This window comes from Alligator sinensis, unplaced genomic scaffold (genome assembly GCF_000455745.1).
Source record: "Alligator sinensis unplaced genomic scaffold, ASM45574v1 scaffold262_1, whole genome shotgun sequence".
NCBI lineage: Eukaryota > Metazoa > Chordata > Crocodylia > Alligatoridae > Alligator > Alligator sinensis.
This window is the reverse complement of record NW_005841904.1, coordinates 2,374,776-2,383,519: the sequence shown is the minus strand read 5'-3', so window position 1 is coordinate 2,383,519 and position 8,744 is coordinate 2,374,776.

Below are 8,744 nucleotides of genomic sequence, written 5' to 3'. Positions count from 1 at the left end.
AACCTGTCCAGGTCTGCTTGTAGTTGTTCCCTGCCCTCCGGCGTGTCCACTTCTCCCCAGAGCTTTGTGTCATCTGCAAACTTGGACAGAGTACATTTCACTCCCTCGTCCAAGTTGCTGATGAAGACATTAAAGAGTATCGGTCCAAGGACCGAGCCCTGCAGGACCCCACTGCCCACACCCTTCCAGGTCAAAGCCGACCCGTCCACCACGACTCTCTGGGTGCGACCCTCCAGCCAATTCGCCACCCACCGGACTGTGTAGTCATCCAAGTCACAGCCTCTTAACTTGTTCACCAGTATGGGGTGGGATACCGTATTGAAGGCCTTCCTGAAGTCTAAGTATACGACATCCACCCCTCCTCCTGTGTCCAGGCGTTTTGTAACCTGGTCATTAAAAGAGACTAGATTGGTCAGGCACGATCTGCCTGCCACGAACCCGTGCTGGTTTCCCCTCAGCATAATTTGTCCTGCCGGGCTCTCGCATATGTGAGCCTTGATAATTTTTTCAAAGACTTTGCCAAGGATGGAGGTGAGACTGACTGGCCTATAGTTGCCAGTCTATAGGGCCTATAGTCTATAGGGCCACATGTATGGCCCTATTGAGGTGCAGGAAACTAATAAACTCCACAGCAGGGTAGTACTTGTATTTACAATTACTACCCTGCTATAGAGTTTTTTCATGCACAGTACACACGTATAATGCTGAGTCTGATGGCTGGGCACGAGGGTACTTCACTGTGGGGCTGCCTGCTGGCTAGCCCCACACTGAAGCACCCCTGTGCCCCAGCCAGCCCCTCTGCAGTGCACTGAGTCTGGTCAGAGAAACCCCAGGCTAGCAAGCTGATCCCCAGGGCCCCTTGCCAGCAGGTCTGCTCCAACCAGGCTCTACATGCTGTGCATGAATAAACTCCAGACCTGTTTGATCCACTCCCAGGTGCAGGTTCAATTCTCATGCTCAGAAGCAAAAAACTCCTGAGCAATAAGCTCCAGAATTTATTCATGTACACTACTTGCATGTGTAGATACACCCTCCATTTGCCACATCAGTTCCACTAACTATCTAAAATAAAGATTAAGTGGGACTTAAGCAGCTCACAAGACCTTTGCTGGCTCTATGTAGAGCAATGAATCTTGTCTATATTTGGCAATGCTTTCTTATAGGCTTTTTAAACAAATTTTATTTTGGAAAGTACAGATGGTCAGTCATAAAGGCCAAAGTGTAGTCTGCCTAAGGCCTTGGACATACATTCAAAGCAACTGCCTCTGCTTTGTAGCACTACAAAAATTAAAGTGTATGCATGTTCAGAACCGCCTGGCTGGAGTGCTACATAGTCACTGAAAAAGTATGCTCTCCAGCAAGGAGGGGATAGGGGCTGCTCCTTATATCCCCCTGCCCCAAGGGAACCTGTCATGGAGCCCAGTCACTGACAGCCTGCTCTCATCTCTGCAAGGGAAGGGAAGACTGGGCAGGCTGTCAGTCTCCTGTGGAGGGTAGCACATTGCTGGCAACTGGGGCAGCACTGGTTGCCTGACAGTTTGCTGCCCTTCTCATTTTTGTGGCAAATCCTCCCATTTTGTGGCATTACTGATAAGCACATTCACCTTTTGAGTGCTACATGGGTGTATATAGCACTACAAATGCAAAGTGCATCCAAAGCCTAAGTCTTTCTAGGGAAACAGATGGTGAGCATGATGCTGTGATAAAATGTAACTGGTAGTTTTATAAAAAATTGTAATTTGTTCACTTGTAGTTAGGCTGAAACCATCAAACTTCTGAGCCACCCAACAGCTTTCATATAGTCCTACAATAACAGAGCTGGTTCTGCAGTAAGTGGGTTGGGTTGGAAGTCCCAGGTTCAAATCCCTGTGTCAATATAGACTTGTTGTGTGACCCTGAGCAAGTCACTTCTCAGATCGTCCAAGGTATTTAGATGTACACCTGCTGTTAATTTCAGTCAGGTACCTGGTTACATTAAAAAGGTAATGAGAATAGCTGGGGTTGGGGAGAAAAACTGTGTATACTGTACAAATCCCTTGAATGAACCAGATCCTGAATTTAATGACCATACTGAAAAAATAGGAGGTTCTGTTGATAATATCTTGCAAAGAACATACATTGAATGAAGCACATTGTCCTATTTTATAGGTGTTGGTTCATGTTCTAATAATCTGAAGAGATTAGACTATTGTAATTTACTTGCTACATGGTTTACTTGATAAACTTGTTTCTAAGCTTTAATTTCTTCAGAACTCTTTAAGTTTTTATTCTCTGGCTTCTTGATAAACTCAAGTTGGTTATAGCTGTGGCATATATACCTGTGTGTAACTTGGCTCTAGAAATACTATATATCAGTTCTTCTGACAACTGTGGGGACTGAGTTACCAAGGCAAAGTTCAATGCATATTATTCTTGGTTGCTGCTCAATTAATCAGAGATAATATATAAAGGTAATTTAGAACATGGTGGGACTGGTCTATGATTTCAATATTGGCCAGTGGTGTGATTTTTTGGCAACATTGTTATGTTGGTAAAAGTCCTAACAGATGTAGTTTAACAAATAAGGTGCTTTATACTTACATTGTTTGTTTTGGTTCTTGACTCAAGATAAGTTACACTAATATGTGTTTTTGTATTGCTATAAGAGCAACTGCTGCTTTAACTGTGCTTACATCATTATAGCAACAAAAGTAAGATTTAAGAGAACCATGTGGCAAACTAGACATTAAAAACAAGTCTGTTAGAGCTAAAAATAATGAATAGCTGGGCTTGGGGGGCTGGAGGGGATGTGGGATTTTTCTTTTTTCTTTCATTCTGTCTATAACTGGCATAAGACAGTGAGTTTTCCCTGTTAAAGATGATGTCAGGGGTGACTGGTGCCTCCTGAGTCTGGGGGAGGCACAATTTGTGTGGGGACCAGGGGCAGGCCAAAAGCCCCATATCCACTCCTATACTTCTGTCTCGTGGCTTAGTGCCCCTTCCTCCAACATGCTGCCTGCCTGCGCAGCAAAAAAACTGCGGCAAAAAAACTGCCCCACTTTTGGAGGCCAATCTCAGGGGGGCATGTGCCCCCCCCCCCATGCCCCCCTATCAGTCACCTGTGGATGATGTGACCTGGTATCAGCCTGTGCTGTCAGTGAGAGTCCTGTTTAGTGGCAGTAGTAGTATTACAATTTATTATTTTATTATCAGAGTGAGTAGTACCAGCATTCTCTCGAAAAAAAAAATCACAATACCTAGAACAGCTAGAGGAAAAGGCAGAGAATGCCTTAGGCCACTTTTCTCCTACCCAGTCATTGGTTATCATGCACACAAAATTCTTATTGACAAAATGAAATCATTATAGGCAGAATCTTCCTTTATCAAAGAGTTGGAGTCCCACAGGATATGCTTGCAAAACAGATCTGTTTTTCTAAGCTTTCCTGTGGGTGAGGAAATAATTACATTTTTGGTATGAGGAGACAACTTGTTATATAGGGTCTTTTTCATCTCTTCAGTTGTGTGTTTTATTATAATTGTGTGCAAAGTTTGACTGATTTAAAGAATAATTACAGATCTGCCTTTTCCATAAAAAAATATGATCTGGGAGATGAGTTGATGGTTTTGAGATTAAAAATGTTAGATGAGGAGAATTTAATAAGGGGAAATAGGGGAAGGGGAGTCTTCAAGGATGCTGCATGAGGAGTAGTCATCTTGACCAGACCTGCACTAAATATGCAAGAGACTGCACTCATATTACCAGCTTTGACAAACATGCTGCTCATTTTAATTGCTTTGTGATAAAATTAACTAAAACAAAGCAGTCAGACTTGTAGGCAGCAATGGTCAGAAATGACATTTTGGATATTCAATCCTGACATGCCTGAGATGTTTACCTTGGTGAAAAGTAACAGAACCTATACAAAGAATGAATGAACAACAAGCTGCATTCCGTCATTAAAATGGACTTTGCAGATGACTTGCTCTTGGCCTCTGAGACTAATTCCTTTTTTTTTTTCTTCTCTCACTGAAATGTCTGCAAGACCAGAAAATAAAAAAAAGAAAGAGCCAATTTGGAACTGCTTGCACACCAAACAGCACATGGAAAGCAGAATTCATTTTTGTCGTTTTTGTGTGTTTTATTTAATTATTAGCAGAGCACCGGATGTCTTTTATTTTGAAATATTTTCTCTACATAGATTTAAAAAAAATACTCTTAGGCCACATCTTCACTGTCTCTGTGCTTAGCCCAGGATTATTGTTGAGAGGTAAGCCCTATCCACTCACTTCCATTTAGCACCTGCCAAAACTCAGGTGACTGGTTAGTAGGGCTGTGCGAAATGGTACTGTTCCATTTCGACTTGCATTTCAATGGAACAGCATTTCGTTTCAAATTTTGTTTTGATTTGAAACCGCTGTTCTGTTTTGTTTAATCAAAACAGGTTTGCTGTTTCGATGTTTCGCCCATAGGCTATAATGGGGAAGCTCAAAACAGCCTATAACATTGTCATTTCTGTTTTGATTTGGATGACACTTGTAGAAATGGTAGCCCCTCCTGAGTGCATGAAGCCTGCCAAGTTTCAAGGAGAGAGGTGCAGGGGTTTCAGAGAAACTACACCTCAGGTTTTGAAAGCAAAACTCATGTCACGTGTATGTGTTAAGCCACAGCAGGGTTAAAACTGCAGGCTTGCTAGCCCCTGCTGAGGCCATCTAGACTGCCAAGTTTCAAGGAGATAGGTGTGGGGGTTTGGGGGAAATTGCACCTCAAGCTGCGGACAAGCAAAACTCGTGGCATGGATGACACTGTGTGTATGTTAAGGTGCAGAAGGGTGAAAGCTGCAGGCCTGCTAGCCCCTGCTGAGGCCCTGAAGCCTGCCAGCTGTCAAGGAGATAGGTGCAAGGGTTCTGGGGCCTTGAACCTCTGGCTGCTGACAGGCAAAACTCATGATATGGGTGCTTGTGAAACTGACTGTGTCTGTCTTGGGGCACAGGGGACTGAAAACTGCAGGTCTGTTAGGCCCTGCTGAGACCATGAAGGCTGCCAGCTGTCAAGAGATAGGTGCAGGGGGAGTTTGGGTCCTGGGACTCTGCACCTCTTGCTGCTGACAGGCAAAACAATGCTGCTTTTTATGCAGTTTTTCCATCCCTTCCTCAGAGCACTGGGATTGGAAGAGACCTCAGGAAAGGATGACAGTCACTGGCCAGCTACATAGTCACTAATGAGAGCAGTCCTCCCCCCGCCTTCCTCCTTCCTCTTCTTACTTTATTTTCTTTTTCCCTGCAGGCAAGCCCGGCTTGAGCTTCGAAACTCGAAACATTTAGAAAATTTTGAAACGTTTCAACTTGCCTCATTTTGTTTTGAGGCTGCTTCAAAGCTCTCTGTTTCATTTTGATTTCACTGTTTTGAGCTCGAAATGAATCGAAATAGCATTGAAACGAAATTGCCAGCAAAATTTTGCACAGCCCTACTAGTTAGGGTGACCTTGAAGGTGCACCAGTAAGCACATGCTGGACAGAGAACCTGAGAGTGGTGCTGGATTACACAACCTGATATATTCTAAGCCACTACATTGCTTAATTATAGAGGTTTGGTGTATCATCCTAAGGAGGAGCAACTGGGCAGGGATCACTTGTCAGTTCCAGTTTGAGGCTCAGCACAGGGGAAATGCTGACAAGTCCTAAATGTCTGTGATTTCATTAGTACCACAGAGTCCAGAACAACAGCATTTTGTTTTGGATCATAACTAATACTTGATGTAGTTGTGTGCTTTTTTATATTGACTTATGGTAAAGAGAAAAAAGTAGGAACCTTCCAAAACAGAGGTATTGTCTGCTTATGGTTCTCTCCTTATGGTTCTGGTTCTGCCAGATGTTACTTTTTTGTTCATGTTATCCATTCCTACATTTTTACACGTTCCTGGTCCATCACATTGCACAATCAGATAATCTGGTTCTCATTTATATTAAGGCCTCTTTATACATTCTGACAGGATGATGAGCTTTAGTGGGTTTCTGAACTGTATAGATACCTGCCTTATGGCTCCTTTCCCATGCAAGAGTGAGAACCAGTCCCTGTGGGCTGGGTAAAGTTAATCAGAATGGGAAAAAATGGCAGTCATAACCATAATGAACCAAAGGAACATATAAGTTCATGATAATAATAATGGGAACACAGTAATCACACAAATTGCTTAGAACTGACATAAAACTAAGGCCCTGGCTTGCTGTTAGTTAGGATACTATTAATAAAAACAGGGACTATCACCCTGGTGTCCTATTATAATCCCTACCAAACTTTTATTAAGACTGATGGCAGTCAACTTCCTCTTCCATATCATTTTGCTCCATCTTAAAAGTTAAACAGTTGCTTCATTTAAAATTACTGCATTTCCTGGCAAGAGGAATCTTTGAATCATTCATTTAGAGCTCAATCGAGAATTTAGTACCCATGATCAGTAAAAAGCTGGGCAGAAGTGTGCATGAAAACTTCAAATGCAACTGGGAGTGCTTGCTTAACACCTTTGAAAAAAAATAGCCCCTTATTTAATACTTACATATGGATGTAGTTATTTAACTCTAAATACTCAGCTTTGAAAATAGTGGCCTACCTCCTTCAAGACTTTGAAATTAGTTGCTGCTTTGAGACAAAATATGAATTGATTGCCATTTTCTCTAAACTGACCCATTCCAACTGGTAAATTTATTGGATTGGATTGTGATAAATCATTTGAATCTACATCAATATTGTAGTTTATGTCCACATTCCCTTTTGTCAGCTAATTGTATTGCATTACTAACGAAAGCAGATGAGACTATTAGAGCTGGTATGCAGTTCTGAGAGAACGAAGTAAAAGAAGAATGCAGTGGCTGTCTGACCATGGCAGGAAAAAATATAGTAATTTTGGCTATAGTTTATCAATGCAAAAGGTTCTAATTTATAATCTGACTATGGAATTCAAACTAGCCAGCCTCAGGGGATATAACTACCTACACTCCTGCTTGTGCACAGTATTGGCATTCCAGAGAGACAGGCAATGCTCCGCTAACTGCAGAGTAATTCCTTTACCACAGAATACCAAAATATTTTAAGCATTAATGGTGTTTTATAGCCAACTACAATGAAATGAAAGAAAAGAAGTTGTCATATTCCATAATAGGAATGAATCTATTTCATAATAAATATAAACACACTGAACATATGAAGCAATAGCTGTGACATGCCTGAATTCAGCTTAGGGTAGTAATGGGAAGGTTAGGAAGAAGATAGGGTAGGGTAGCACCTCATTCAGAAATGCATAAGCTTTCATAGGTGACAGCCTACTTCACTAGATACTATGAATGGACTTGCAGAGAGCAGTGGGTATTAAATATGGAGGAATAAAATTATTTAAATTCAAAGGATGGTGAAGGAGGGAGGACAAGATAGGGGAAGGAGGCACTGCTGAGAAAGGTGAAGATGGGTCGAAGAAATCAAATAGGATAAACAAAGTGGTTAATCCACTGAGGGACTGTGTTATAAAAGCTAGAACAGATAATGGGATAAGAATCCACAGTCTCTGTTGACATCATACTTAATACAACCTGGTCTGTCCATGATGCCTTGTTCTGCAATTTTTCATTCCATTTTTTTTTTAAGGTTTACTGTTTAAGAACAGCTCTTTGGGGATCAGTGATGGAATATTTGAAAGCTCGTGGCGCACGGGCCAAGTCCCGGAGGACTGGAAAAGGGCCAACATGGTCCCCATTTTCAAAAAGGGGAGGAAGGAGGACCCGGGCAACTATAGGCCAGTCGTCTCACCTCCATCCTTGGCAAAGTCTTTGAAAAAATTATCAAGGCTCACATTTGTGAGAGCCTGGCAGGACAAATTATGATGAGGGGAAACCAGCAATTGTTCGTGGCAGGCAGATCATGCCTGACCAATCTAGTTTCTTTTTATGACCAGGTTACAAAACGCCTGGACACAGGAGGAGGGATGGATGTCGTATACTTAGACTTCAGGAAGGCCTTCGATACGGTATCCCACCCCATACTGGTGAAGAAGTTAAGAGGCTGTGACTTGGATGACTACACAGTCCGGTGGGTGGCGAATTGGCTAGAGGGTCGCACCCAGAGAGTCGTGGTGGATGGGTCGGTTTCGACCTGGAAGGGTGAGGGAAGTGGGGTCCCACAGGTTCGGTCCTTGGACCGATACTCTTTAATGTCTTCATCAGTGACTTGGACGAGGGAGTGAAATGTATTCTGTCCAAGTTTGCAGATGACACAAAGCTATGGGGAGAAGTGGACACGCCGGAGGGCAGGGAACAGCTGCAAGCAGATCTGGACAGGTTGGACAAGTGGGCAGAAAACAACAGAATGTAGTTCAACAAGGAGAAATGCAAAGTACTGCACCTAGGTGTCACAACCCAAAGGGTGTGATTTTTGTTTTTGTGTGCTTCGGCACTGCTAAATTGTTCCTGCTAAATTACAGCTTCCTTGCACGGTGGAGTTTTCTGCTGCAAAAGAGAACCCCAGTGCAAGGGACGAATTTCCTGCCAATTTGAAGCTTTCTTTGCAGGGTGCATTTCTTTTTTGCAGCACAGAAATGCTCGTTGCAAAGAGTTCCCGCCATTTGTATGCTAATTTGAGTCCCATTATTGGCCAGTTCTAAATTATTCACACGTGGCGGTTAGTGATTGGCTTGCTAGCAGTATAAGAGGCTTGAGTGGTTTCCGCCCAAGTTGGAGGACTCCACGAACAAGGGAGGAGGAGACTTCACGCTGTGTGA